Source organism: Mustela nigripes, chromosome 17 (assembly GCF_022355385.1).
Source record: "Mustela nigripes isolate SB6536 chromosome 17, MUSNIG.SB6536, whole genome shotgun sequence".
Classification (NCBI taxonomy): domain Eukaryota; kingdom Metazoa; phylum Chordata; class Mammalia; order Carnivora; family Mustelidae; genus Mustela; species Mustela nigripes.
In genome coordinates, this window is record NC_081573.1 from 58,746,918 (window position 1) to 58,760,839 (window position 13,922).

The 13,922-nt window shown below is 60.5% G+C and overlaps 1 long non-coding RNA gene across 6 annotated transcripts; it reads left to right on the forward strand.

Annotated features, from left to right (window-relative positions):
* The first annotated feature begins 659 nt into the window (after positions 1-659).
* LOC132005738 (uncharacterized) lies at positions 660-10,644 on the forward strand. Of its 6 annotated transcripts, none has more exons than XR_009400895.1 (5): positions 660-1,326; positions 3,843-4,081; positions 5,238-5,323; positions 5,454-8,620; positions 9,626-10,644. It is a non-coding gene; the product is annotated as an uncharacterized LOC132005738 (long non-coding RNA). The 6 variants fall into 6 exon arrangements; XR_009400896.1 differs by lacking the exon at positions 9,626-10,644 and adding an exon at positions 1,687-1,847 and having other exon boundaries at positions 5,454-9,598; XR_009400898.1 differs by lacking the exon at positions 9,626-10,644 and having other exon boundaries at positions 5,454-5,596; positions 8,480-9,598.
* The last annotated feature ends 3,278 nt before the right edge of the window (positions 10,645-13,922 follow it).

Sequence of the window (13,922 nt, forward strand, 5' to 3'; positions counted from 1 at the left end):
CGTGGCTTCGGACCGTCTCCGACTCGGGCCCCGCAGTTTCTAAGAAACGGACGGACTTCTGTGGGGGCGGGGAGGAGGCGGAGTGTCCCGCGGACCCCGCTGCCGGAGGTCCTGACCCGAGCAGAAGCCCAGAGGCGCGTGTGACCCTCGGCCGCCCCGCAGCCCCACTCACCCTCCGCTTAAAGCCCGGGGTCCGCGGGGACCTCTCCCGGCTGCCAGCGGGGCGCGCCGTGTGCACGGGGCGCTGAGTGGTTCCGGTCCAGTCTGCGGTGCGGCACCGCGTTCCACCTGGTTTCCAGGCCCGGCGTCGGGGCCCCCGACAGCCATGACCGCCCCGGAGCCCCCGACCGCTTCCTGGTCTTAAACCGGAGCTGGTGGCCTTGCGGCTGCCGATGTCCCCGCCCTCGGCCCGCAGCCGCCGTTACCCCGCGGTGGCTGAGATGCGGGCCGGGCTGGGAGACGCCGAGCAAACCGGCCGCCCCAGCCCCCTCCCCCCGGAAGCGCCGGTGCTCGTGCCCGGCTCCCCCACCGGCTCCCGCGGGACCCAAAACCTGCCCACACCGTGTCCCACGCAGGTGCTTCTTGGGGATCCTGGCCGCCCGGTGCAGGAGTGCGCCCCGGTCCCCGCGTCTAGACCGGCCGGCGCCTTCCCAGCTCACCGCCTGTTGGGGGCCGGTGGGCCGGGCCGGGGGCGGCGCGGGTTCTTTTTTTCCACAGCGGGAGCTGCTTCGGTGCTCGCCTTCCTTAGAAGGCTCCTCCGCGGGGATCCCCGGGCCACGTGGGATGTGTCAGGCCGTTCTGATGGCTGTTGGCAGGTCCCCAGAAGGCAGTGGAATCGGTGGTGGGAACCCGGCCTGCAGCGCCCGGGCCCTCCGTGGGATGGGGAACGTCCTATCCCACCGCGGCTGGCCTTTGCGGTGATTCCGAGGTGTTCTTGCCGTCCTGTTCCTGCTTCATGCAAAGCCGCCACACCCTGTTTGGAAAGGTTGACCATAGACCGTTCTGGGCACCCCCTAGGGGGTGTTCTCTGTACCCAGGTCACCTGTGAGCCTCCGGAATGTGCGTTCTGCCGTAGGCGTGGTGGGAAGATCAGCGCGGACCTTTATGAAGTTCTCCAAGCTCACGTCCGAACCCCCGGTGTGACGGTGTCAGGCTCCCGCGCCCTCCCCGCTCCTGCCCCGCGAGGACACGGCCTCCTGAACCGGGAAGCGGGTCCTCCCCCGACGGGGAATCTGCCGGGACCTTGGTCTTGGGCTGGGAGACATCAGTGGGGCTTGTGAGCCCCCAGTCTGGGATTTTCGGTTAGAGCAGCCTGAACAGATTAAGGTAATGTTGTATTTGCGTGATTTTAAAACTTCGTTAACTAGACCCGTTCGGGCGTACTTACCCCCTCCAGGTCTGGGCTTCCCAAAGGCAGCCACTTTTTCTTTTTCTTTTTCTTTTTTAAGATTCATTTTAGTTGAAAGAGACAGTGCGTGCTAGTGGAGCAGGGAGAGGGAGAGAGAATCTCAAGCAGTCTCCACACTGAGCACCAAGCCCAAAGTGGGGCTCGGTCCCGGACTTTAGGTCATGACCTGAGCTGAGAGCAGGAGTCAGGTGCCTAAGCAGCTGCGCTACCCAGGTACCCCAAAGGCGGCCACTGTTCAAATCTGTTGTTTTTCTCCATATTTCTTTTTCTTTTTCAAGATTTTATTTATTTGTAAGAAAAACTGCAGGACCAGGGGAAGCTGCAGGCAGAGGGAGAAGCAGGCTCCCCGCGGAACAGGAGCCCAACGCGGGGCTCGGTCCCAGGACCCCAGCAATATGCCCCGAGCTGAAGGCAGACACTTTCCGACGGAGCCGCCCAGGTGGCCCTTCCTCCGTATTTCTAAATAACCTGCTCATATTCTTTCTAATTTCTCTGATCCCTTTTTCCAGTTTAGAATAGCGTTTGTTGGTTCCCACTGAGTAGAAAGATGGGGTTCTGTTCTACCCCAACAATGTCCCTTCCTCCCCATCGTCCCCGGGTAGTGAAATGGCTATTTTTGTTTTTGTTACGGAGATGACGTAGACCGTACTCTGTTCAGGCAAGTGGGCCTGCACGCCTGCGCACGTGTTAGCGGGCAAAGGCTCCCTTATTTACCGGAGAACCTTGAACGGACAAGCCCTATAGAAGGCGGTGGGGCCCTTGGGGCGCCTGGGGGGCTCAGTGGGTTAAAGCCTCTGCCTTCGGCTCAGGTCATGATCTCAGGGTCCTGGGATCGAGCCCCGCATCGGGCTCTCTGCTCAGTGGGGAGCCTGCTTCCTCCTCTCTCTCTGTCTGCCTCTCTGCCTACTTGTGATTTCTCTGTCAAATAAATAAGTAAAAATCTTTAAAAAAAAAAAAGAAGGCAGCGGGGCCCAGATCCCACCCCAACACCTTCAGCCCAGCACCCACATGTGTAAAGTCAACCCCTCATAGGGCCTCTTGGGTAAATGTATGTTTTTCCCACTCTCAGCTTTTGGTTATATGGGCTGTGGGGCTGATGCTTGTTGAGCCCACAGAGGCCTCATTATTCTGATTTTCTGTCTGTTCCATTCACGTGTTTCAAAGGTATGTGGAAAACGGGGTAAAGCTTGACATCTCAAGGCCCAGAAGGAAGAGCAGAGTGTACTTCTGTAAGCCTAAAGCATCTCCCACAGTCCTCCTCAGAGTCTTTTATTTTGAAGCATTTTTTTAAAATTGCGCTGAAATACACAAAGCCCAGGGGCACGTGGGTGCAGTCAGCGGAGCGTCTGGCTCTCGGGCTCAGCTCGGTGGTGGTCTCAGGGTCACGGGACTGAGCCCGTGTGGGGCGCTGAGCCCTGCGCACAGCCTGCCTGAGGTCCGCTCTCCCAGCCCCTGCCCCTCCTGCTGTGTGCTCGCTCTCTCGTGCCCCCACTCTCTAAAGTAAACAAATAGATCTTAAAAATACATATATACATAGCCTCAAATTTACTGTCTTAGTGGTTTCTGGATCAGCTCGGGGGTGTGACGCGCACTCACCGTAATGCAGACGCCGCAGCTCGTGCACAGAACGCGCCCATGCGTCTTCTGCAGCTCGAGTTCCGTCCCCATTAAACCGACTGCCTGTCCTGTACCAAGCCCCTGGCACCCCCATCTTCCGTACGGACCCGACTCTCCCAGGGACCGCCTGTGAGTGGGATGGTACAGAGTTTGTCCTGTGGTGTCCGGCTTTTCTCACTCAGTGTAATACCCTCCCCCCAACCCCATACGGTGTAGCAGGCGTCACGACCTTTCCTAAGGCCGAGTGTGACCGTCCCCTGCAGGGCCAGGCTGCATCGTGCTTTTCCGGTTGTCCTCTGAGGGATGCTTAGCTTGCTCCCACCTTCCGGCCATCGTGAGCGACGCCGCTGTGAACACAGGTGTCCCAGTGTCCGTTCAGGTCCCTGCTCTTAGTGCTTTGGGGCAGATACTCAGAGATGGACTTGCTGGGTCTTCCAGGAGTTCTCTCGGTTCTTTGAGGAGCTGCTGTGGTGTTCTCCTGTGACAGCCGTGTCATAGGTGCCCACCAGCGGTGCGCAAAGAGCCCAGTTGCTCCACACCCCTTCTTTCCTTTTCTTTTTTTTTTTTAATATTTTTTATTTAGCGGGGAGAGGCAAACTCTCCACCGAGCCCAGAGTCCGACCCAGGGCTCGATCCCACCAGCCAAGCTGAAACCCAGAGTCGACACCCAACCGACCACACCCCCAGGCGCCCCAGTGCTCATTTTCTTTTTCCTCTTTGTTTTTAATAACCGCGGCCTTCACGGGTGTGAAGTTGCTTCTCGTCGTGGTTCCGGTCGTGGTTCCGGTCTGCGTCCTGAGACGTCCCTTTATTTCAGGTCGTCTCCCAGTGTGGACGAGAGCACGTCTCGGCGAGGTTTCTCCAGTGTTCTCGCGCACACGCGTCCTCTCGAGCTTGTGGGAATCCTGGCTCGGGAGACCCGGCGTGCGGCCTCTGCGTCTCTAGCAAGCACCAGGGCGTGCCAGGGACGAAAGCTGCTGGTCCGAAGGCCAGGCCATGGGTCACAAGGACAGCGGAGACGTGCGCTGGCTCCGGAGTCGAGCAGACCTGACTCGGGTGCGTGTGTACGTCTCTTCGCTGCGGTGGCCCCAGTGTCTTCCTTTGTGGTCCGAGAGACGGTCTCACTGCCGACTGCCAAGTGCAGGGCTCGGACACAGAAGAAAGGACGGCCGTCCTCGGTGGCTGCTGCTCGGCCCCTCCCTGCTCCACGAGCCGCCTGAGGCAGAACTGAAGACGCGGGGACCGGATGCAGGGTGGGGCCTGAGAGCCAAGGGTCACCTCCTGGCCACAGGCACTTGGCGTTTCAGGAAAGCACGAAGGGCCCCATTGGTCATTCAGTCGGCGTCCATCAGGGACCTGCCCTGCGCCACAGTGCTGTGCCAGGGGCTGGTGTGGGAGTGTGGTCAGCAGAGGCCGGCGGTCCCAGCCTGGCGTAGGGATTTGGGCCTGGGCACTGTCATCCTGTGGCCCGTCCCTCTTGCTTGGGGACCAGAGGGGGACCAGAGCTCAGCACTCCTGGGTCTCCTGCGTGACGATTCTCAGCAGTCTTCAGCTGCCCGGACTGCCCGTCTCCGGGCACTTTGCTCCAGGCCGCATACTGGGACCGAGTCCAACGTGAGTTGTTCATTTATGCTCACGATAGGCTTCTCTCGAACACCAGCTGCTGGGCAGCTCAGTGAGGCATGCTCGGGTCCTTTAATTACCCTGGGGACCTGCCGCAACTCACCAGCAGTCCCATCGAGAGAAATGGACGTGAGGCAGAGTGGCCAGAGCTGGGGGTTTGCTGGGACCCGTTCCTGGCGTCCTGGAGACCTTCAGGAGCCCGTGTTCAGGGGAGAAGGGGTGGGACCTTGCCCCGTGGTTGCTCCAGGAAGCACCGGCCCCCCTTCCTAACGTCTCTTTTTTCTCCCAGAGCCACTGTTTGTAAAGTTTTCCTGTTTATTAGGGAGTGTTCAATTCACAGAGACAGGTCCTGTGGTCACTTAAGGCCTCAAAATATGACTCTCCAGCTTCCACCACTCATTCTGGGATCCTGACCAGTGCTCTGAACTCCCTGGGGCCACCCTCCCTCCCGGGTCTGCTCTCCAGAATGCAGGCTGGTGGGTGGGCCCTGCTTCTCTTGCCGTCCTGCTGCTGCGGGCACTGCGTGGCTTCCGAGCCTGGCTCTGCTCACGCAGTTACGTCTCTAAGGGTCCCGCTGTCTCCTTTACAGGGAGGATTCAGAGTCGTGGATCCAGGGCCTCCTTGGCTAGAGCCGAGCACTTTCCGACTCCTGGCACCTGCCGACATCGTGGGAAGGTGAGAGGGAGCAGGGCTCGGGGCAGAGACGGAACAAGAAGCATTTAAGGAGTGGGCGTGCCCTGGCCTGGCACGAGGTCACCCCCAGCCACCTTTTCCAGCTTCCAGAACGGTCCTTCTGTCCCCCCAGGAAGCCGCTGCGTGACTTTCTCGTCGTCACAGAACGCAGGCTGTAAAGCCTGTGACTCTTCTAAGCTCTGCCGAAGTTCACACGAGCCTCTCTGTTCGTTCGTGAAGCCTTTCTAGGGACCCTCCAGCAGCGCACGGTGCCAGGTGAGGCCGGGGGAGTCCTGTCCTCGGGAGGGTCACAGCCTCCCTGCAGAGGTGAGACCAGTGCTGGAGCGAGCAGGACAGAGCAGAGACGGTGGCGTGCTGCCGGAGGTGCTGGGAATACTTAGGCCCCACAGACCGCGAGAAAGGTCTGGCTTTCAGGCTGGGGAATGATGCGGTTGTAACTGTATCTTGAGCAAAGCTCGTTGGTCGCAGGGGTGAGCTGGAGCAGGGAGACCCCTGCTCACCGGGGTCAGAGCCCTCCACTGTCTGCTGCAGCCTAGACGGCGACATCTGTCATCTACAGCTGTGGTGGTCCGCACACCTGCTGTTCACAGACTGGTAGTCTGTTGTCTCTTGACCGTGGTGGTCCGTGTCATCTCTAGACCATGACGGTCTATGTCATCTGTGTCCTCTCTAGACTGGGACTTCCCGTGTCGTCTGTCATTGCTGGACTGTAGCAGTCTGCATCATCTGTCGTTTCTGTTCCAAGATGGTCCATGTCGTCTGTCATCTGTAGGCCGTGACAGTCCATGTGATCTGTCATCTCTAGACTGTGATGGTCAGTGTCATCTGTTTTCTCCAGATCGTGACGGTCCATGTCATCTGTTGTCTGTAGACCAGGACGGCCTGTTTCTTCTGTCATCTCTAGTCTGTGACAGTCCTTGTCACCTGTAGTCCAGGACAGTCCATGCCATTTGTTGTCTCCAGTCCTGATGGTCCATGTTGTCCATAGACAGGGTGGTCTGTGTTGTCTGTTGTCTGTAGTCCGTGACGGTCCATGTCCTCTGTCATCTGTAAACCAGGATGGTTCTTGTCATCTGTCATCTCCAGTCTGTGACAGTCCATGTCATCTGTAGACCAGGACAGTCCCTGTCACCTGTTGCCGGCAGTCCGCAATGGCCTATGTCGTCTGCTGTCTCTAGTCTGTGATGGTCCATGTTCTCTGTTGTCTGTAGACCAGGACGGTCCGGGTCATTTGTCATCTGGACTATGATAGTCTGTATTCTCTGTCTGTAGACGTGGTCTGTGACATTTGTCATCTCTTAAAATGCAGACCACGGTGGTCTACAATGAAAGTTCAGCATTGGAGGGTCAGCAAAGGGAATCTCAGGCCTTGAGAAGTCTGGGAAGAAAACGTGTCGTGTGCTGAGGCCGTGGGGTTGGGACTGAGGTGTGCGAACGATCATGGCAGATCCCACTGCTAAGAGTTCAAGAACGTGCCAGCAGCCTCTTGTGTGACAGAAGGCAGCTGCCTGGCTGCCTGGAGAAGGGCTGAGGGAGGGGGAGGAGGCGGGAGGAGACCGGTGGGTGCGTCTGTGCCACGGAGCAGACCGGGGCTTCACAGGTGTGCGCCGGTGTCCTGACCCAGCAGCCCGCACACCTCATGTCTGTGCATATGGCCGTAGGCCAGTCGCTGCTCACTGTGGCTGCCTAGCGACGCCCCGATTTCATGTGTGTGAGCTGCCGGGTGGGTGGTTATGAGTGAGGGGTCTGGTGACTGGCTCGGACCGACGGAAGACAGCTGCTGTGCTGGTCGTGTCAGGGTCACACCGTCTTCGCTGCCTCGGAACTATCTGCCCTGCGACTGCTGAACCCAGCTGAGCTCTTTGAACCAGGCGTAAACCCAGAGTCCGATGCAGGGAAGGCAGCACGGTCTGCGGCTCCGCGGGCGACAGAGCCCCGGTGATAGTGGGGGCCGGGGGCGCATGTCAGGAAGGAAGCGGGGCTCTGGGCTCCGTCTGGGGTCACCGGTCATCCGTACGCTCTTCACTGTCCTCAGACACGGGACTGGCCGTGTCACTGAGGGCTCTGTAAGCCGAGAGTGTGGGTCCCTGTCCGAAAAGCAGAAGAGTTTGACATGAGCCCAGCAGGGCAGCCCCCTGAGCTCGGCGCCCTCCGCACCGCATCCAGCCAGGGTCGCCCCCCCCCCAGGAAGGCTCGGGACGAACGGTGACTGTGTGCACCGCGGCCTGAGCCTCTCCCTGTGTGTCTGCACGGTCCCGGCTCAGCCCTTTTGAGACTGTTGGCATTTCCTCTAGCCTGGGGGCTCCGCTCGTAGCGCTCACGTCCACCGTGACGCAGGCAGAGGCGTCGGGTTTGCGGCTCTGCTTTCCCTCTGGCCGCCGGGGCTCCCGCTTCCTCCCGAGCCCTGTTCCTCGGGGCTGTGCCGGGCAGCGAGCAGGTGCTCCCTGCTCTTCTCCGTCAGCAGAGCACAAGGCAGGACCTCGTGTACAGGTTGTTACTTTAAGATTCTACTTAAGAGAGAGAGAGATGGAGAGAGTAAGTGGCAGGAGCGACAGGCAGAGGGGAAGCAGGCTTCCCGCTGAGCAGGGAGCCTGACGCGGGGCTCCTCCCAGGACCTCGGGATAGGACCTGGGAGCCGAAGGCAGCTTCACCCACTGAGCCACCGGGTGCCCGTGCGTACGGGTTTTAGTCCGCGTTTTATTTATGCTTCGGGCTTAGTCTGGGGGATGCGGGAGAGGCATCATGAGGCGCGTATGCAGGCCTGCTGGGAAAGGCGCCAAGGACAAGGAACAGGGACGCGCGGGTCCCTGAGCCAGACCCAGGGAAGGCTTCTCGGTTCCCGCGTGGGAGAGAGCACGGCGCTGCCTGACCTGAGGCCCTCGGGTCCCTGCAGGGCTGCTTTCCAGCAGGGGCGGGGCCTGAGGATTCTGGGGTCTGGGGGAGGCTGCCTGGTTCCAGTCCTGGTCCCGTGGGTTGTGGCCGGGAGCCTCCGAGCAGTTCAGTCCACCTCTTGTGCCACCCAGCCCTGAGCGGGGGTGGGGACAGCGCCCACCTCAGAGCCCCAGAGTCTGCTCCAGGGAGGGCTGCTTGTGGCGCACGGGTGCCTGGGAGGGCGTGTTGTCCTTTCTCTGTTGACAGAAGATCCCTGGTTTCAAAAGGGAGCTCTCAGGCTGAGCTGCCCTCTGCAAGTGTATGTGTTGACATCTGGAAGCCCAGGACCTCAAGATGTGACTGCGTTTGGAGAGAGCATCTTTAAAGAGCTGATCAAGTTACAGTGAGGTCAGTGGGGCAGACCCAGATGCCAGGGCTGGGGACACGAGGAAATCAGGCACTGAGAGAGGACCACACAAGGACATAGGGAGAAGTTGCCAGTCTGCAGGCCATGTAGAGAGGGACCAGCCTGCCCACACCTTTGTCTGGGACCGGCAGCCCCAGGACAGGGAGAGAGAGACTCGGAGCTCTCAGCCCCACCTGTGGAGTGGGTAAGGGCGCCCCAGCGTCCTGGAGTTAGGATGCGTCATCGTCCGCAGACACTGCGGAAGAGAGCGTTCTGCAGGCCAGTCTGTGTACTTCACTAGATGGTGGCCGGGATCTCCCACCCGGCCCCACGCACACCTGGTCCTGCAGGTGTCTGGCTGGTCTTGGGCGGGGCCTGCCAGCCCTGCCTGCTAGTGCCTCGCTGCTGGTCTTCACCTGAAAGGTCTGTGTTCTGGCAGGAACAGTTTAAGGTCTCATTGTGAACCAGGCCCCGAGCTGGGCGTCCCAGTGTGGAGGCCAGATTTCAGGCACCTGCTGGGTGCCCGGTGCTGTGGTGGGCAGGTCACCTGCTACCTGTTTGGTCCCCGAGCCCAGCTGTGAGTGGCAGCGGCACCTCCGGCTCAGGGGAAATCCTTCCTGAATCTGCCTTCGGACTCTTGGAATCCTGGCCACTAGCCTTCGACCACACCCTCTTTGGTCTTCCTGGCCTTTCTGTCCTGTTTCTCAAAGCCTGGTCAGAGGCACCTGGGTGGCTCCGTCATTAAGCATCTGCCTTCGGCTCAGGTCATGGTCTCAGGGTCCTGGGATCGAGCCCTGCCCCGCGGAGCAGGGATCCTGTTTCCCCCTCCCACTCCCCCTGCTTGTGTTCCCTCTCTTGCTGTGTCTGTCAAATAAATAAAATCTTAAAAACAAAAAAAAAAGGCCTGGTCAGCTCGGTGAAATTTTGAGCATCCCGCTGTCCTTACATGGTTTTCCAATGCCGCCCCCCCCACCGCTGCTTATGGCCCTTCGTCTTCCCCTGGGCAGGTGTTAAGAGAACCCCACTTTCCACGCCCAAGCCCCAGACCCGGCAGCGAGGTCCAGGCCCCAGGGCGGCTCCCCTTCCTGCACGTGCCCGGCCACCCTCCAGCATCTCTGCACACCTGGGCCTGCCACTTCTAGAACTTCCGCCTCCTGCTCTCCCCCGTTTCTGGTCTCTGATTTGCAAGGGAAGAGCTCAGAGTGTCTTGCTGAGCGGCAGCATGGCTCAGTAGCTGAGATCACAGACTCGGAGGCCAGCGCGCACAGGTGTAAGTGGCCGTCACCAGCACGCTGACATGCGTGACCTCTCTGGTGGAGAAGGGCCGCCAGTGTCACGTCCACGGCGGCCCACGGTGAGTACTGGCTGTTGTTGGCCGCAGAAGCGCACCGGTCAGCGCTGCCTCCTTCCGGAAGAAACAGTGTTGGGTGTTTAACTCAGTGAGTGAGTGACACGGCTGCTTCCCCGAAGTGAGCTCGTGTGTGTCCTCGCTCCGTGCGTGCGCCTGGCCAGAAGCCTGTCAGCTGGAGCCAGCCGGCAGGCATCGCCGTGCCACATGCGCCCGGGCATCCCCCTGCCCACGCCGCTGACAGTGGGGACGGTCTCCACCGTCGCCTTCGCCGCCTGCCCTCTTGCCAGCGCCCACAGGACGAGTCTGCGACCTGGCTGGCCTGCAGGAGCGAGGCAGGCTGCTCGCCCGCCGCCGGGGCCTGATGGTGGTCCTCGTGCTGGTGCCGTGGCCAGCGGCTTCCTTTCTAAGGATGAGAAAGGCCACGGCTAGGAGATTGGTCCCGCAGATGGACTGAAGAAAACAAATAAAGGCTGGTTTAGGCTGAGCCTTGCCTTGTCCCCCGTCTGTTCCTTTATTCCCCCCGTCTAAGAGATTTTGTTGAGAGAGAGCATAAATGGGGAGCGGAAGAGGCAGAAGCAGACTCCCCGCTGACCGGGGAGCCCGACGCAGACTCGTCCGCGGGCGCTGGGATCACGACCCGAGCCAGCCAGGTGCCCTTTCATTCCCTCGGGTTAGCACCTGTCCCCATCAGGTACAGGCCCGGCACACGGAGGGTCTCGGGTGAAGGTGGCCCCCCACAGGAGGGCGCTGCACTGGGCGCGGGGGCGGGTGTGGAGGGAAGGTGGCTGGCCGGGAGGAGCCCGCGCTGGGCGCTGGGCGCTGGGCAGGCTGGGAGCGCAGGGCTTGAGCTGAGGCGGTGGCGGCGGAGGGCAGAGAAGATGAGCCGAGCCGGCGGCCCAGGAAGCAGGAGGCTCCCCCGGAGCAGTGACGGGGCGTCTCCCGCGTCTCCCCGGGCCGGGGCCAGCTTCTCTGCCAGCGCCGCGCTGCGCGGCGTCCGTGCGCCCCCACCGGCTCCTCCTCCCACCCTGGGAGCGCGCGAGGGCACGCGGTTCTGCGGCCGTCCGAGTGCGCCGCGCCCCAGGCTCAGCACGCGAGAGCTGTGCGCCCGGCGCCTGTGCACTGCCCCGTGCTAGGAGCTCAGCCCGTAACGACATGCCAACTACGTTCATTCAGAATCCGTAAGAAACCCACCACGTGCCCACGTCCGCGCGAACGGGAACTGTCGCCCGGAGCAGTGGTAGGACAGTGGCGTGGTTGGGCATGGTTGCGACCTGGGTGTCGGGTCCTGGCTGGAGCGGCCGACTGTCCCGTCTGCCCGACCCCACAGCCGGGACAGAAATGCTCTGCAGCTCCTCCAGATGCCTGCGGCTTGTCTTGGTGACGCTGCCTCCCCGCGAGCTGCGACCGGGAATCTGACCTCTTGGTGAACACCTCCCACGCTCCGACACACGGAAATCTGCCCCATCCTTGGGGTCTCCGGCCTGGCGAGGGTGTCTCAGTGTCCGCATCGGTCGTTGGGAAAACAATGGTTCATTCTTTTATCTGGAATGTCCATATACTGATGTTTCATTTCATAATTTAAATCCTTTTCGTGGGCGGGAGGTTGGGGGAGCCTGGAGGCGGGTATTACAGAGCGCACGTATTGCGTGGGGCACTGGGTGTGGTGCATAAACAACGAATTCTGTCACACTGAAAAGAAATTAAATTGAAAAAAAATAAATCATTTTCTCATCAGAAAAGTCTTTAAGCATGACAGCTGCCAAGAGATAGAAAGCTTCCGAAATGGTCATTTTCTCTCAAATGTGTAGGTGTTACGGGCAAGAAGTCCTGCTCATTCTCCTGGAAGGGACAGGCTCCCTTAGGTCTTTCCTGACAAGATGCCTGCAGGTGCACAGGCCTGCGTCTCCGTGGCACGTGCCCTCCTCGGAGACGACCTGCGCGCCCCGGTGACGCGCCCCGCCGCCTCCCATGTCTTCACGCGGAGCACGACAGAGGTCGGCACCCAGGGTTGAGGTTCAGTACCACTCAGGACGTCCTTAGGCTGCATCTGATTTCCATGAGTGCGTGGTGGGGAGGTGCCAGGGCCCTGGGGCAGCGAGCTGGCGGGCCCGTGTGGAGATGCCGAGCCCCCGGCAGCTCCTGCACCATCAGCACGTGCCCTCGTGGTGAGGGGTCTCCCTCGTGGCCACCGTGGAGGGAAGCGTGCAGACCGTTCGTGTTACAGCATCGCGGGGCGGGTTCTGTGAGGGGGCAGACACAGCCACCACCAAGGTCACCAGAGCCACAGGGACAGCGGCTGCACCTCACCTCACACTCAGTGGAGGGGCAGGCGGCGGGATCCGGGCTCGGACTGTCCCTAACCCAGCCTCTTTTTGGCCGATTCAGAACACTTGCGTTCCCGAGGTGAACATGCAGGTTTCAGTCCCCTGTGGCTCCAGGACTGCCCTCCTTACACACTCTCATTTCCGAGGTCGCTATGTCACTCTCTGGCGTCCGGGCCTGCTCCCAGCAGAGGGAAGGGGACCGGTATCTAAAGCTAGAGGGGCCGAGTGATTCCACGTCCTCCCGAAGGACCCGAGACTGGTGGATCTTCACAGCTAAACAAGAGGCCCCGAGGGACAGAGGTGCGGGGAGACTGTTGGGGGGGGTGGCGGATGCCCTCAGGTCAGCCTGGGGGTTGGGGGCACAGCACGGATGGACGATGGGGGACACAGCCCTGAACTTCTGCACGTACCAGAGACGTACACGCCCAGCTGCTGAGCTGGGCCCCGACCTCTGCCCCTCAGCAGCCCCCTTGGCCCCGCTGTGACCTTGAGCCCCTGCCTCGTGTGTGCGGGGCCCTCGGACGTTCCCAGCAGCGCAGTGAGCTGGGCAGGCAGCTGCGGAGGGGGGGGAGCGGGAGCCCGAACTCGCTGCCGGGAGGCGCCTGCACACTCCAAGAGGAGGGAAGGGTTTCCCTGAAGTTAGCTGCTCGGTTTTATTGGAGGAATCTTGGGTGTCTTTTTTCTTTTTTTCTTTTTCTTTTTTGCTATTATATGTATTTGGTCCTCCCCTGAATTCTGAAACTGAGTTTAGCATGATTTCCTTTTCTTACAGAAGCGGAAGCCGAGGCCTTACAGTGGGATTGACTCAGCTAGGATCAGCACTCCTCACTCGGGGACCGAGCCAGGACACCCTGATTGCCGGTGAGTCCCACAGACTCCCCCGCTCGGGGGCGCCCTGCTGCCCTGGCCTTGGACCCCCTCTGAGTCCTGGCAGCGTCCTCCCTGGAATGTCACGCCGTGCACAAGTGACAGAGGTCTGGAAACTTTTGTTCCATTGAACCTTGCCAGCGGGCTATACTTAGCCCCCAAGTGGAGGCCAGGAGTGGGTTCTCTGAATATAGATAGTAACAAGCAGGCTATTTTCAAACTTCTAGAGAACCCCCCCGAATACTCCGGGCCAAAATGGTATTTACGGAACCCTCTGGACTTTTGGAAGGGAAGGCACAACCCTAGTGTGTCTGTAGTTTCAGGAGAGTGGTTTCCTTGAGTGGGGGATGGAGCAGGGGACCGGGCCACTGAGAGACTGGGTGTCCCTGTTGCACCTGTTTCCAGGACCTGAGCCCGCAGAGGCCGGGCGCTGGCATCTGAGTCCAAGAACAGTGGTTTTCCTGGCTGGGGATCTGGTGCTGACCCTGTGCGTCGCCCTCACACCACCCCCCGGGGACTCCTCTTGCTGAAAGATGGGCTTGTCCAAGCTTGGAGGGCTTGTTGCATGGTTTTCCTCTTGTCCAGAATCCCCCCTGATCGCTTAGCCGTTTGCTTTCGGCTGGATGGAACTGGTAGAGCGTCCACAGGACGGGCTACGGCCACAGCGCCGGCCCTAGCTCCTCGGCCCCAGGGCCTCTGGCGCCCCCTCCACTTGCTCCTGCCTCGGAGGGAGGGGACCCAAAGGCCTTCTTTAGGGTGCAG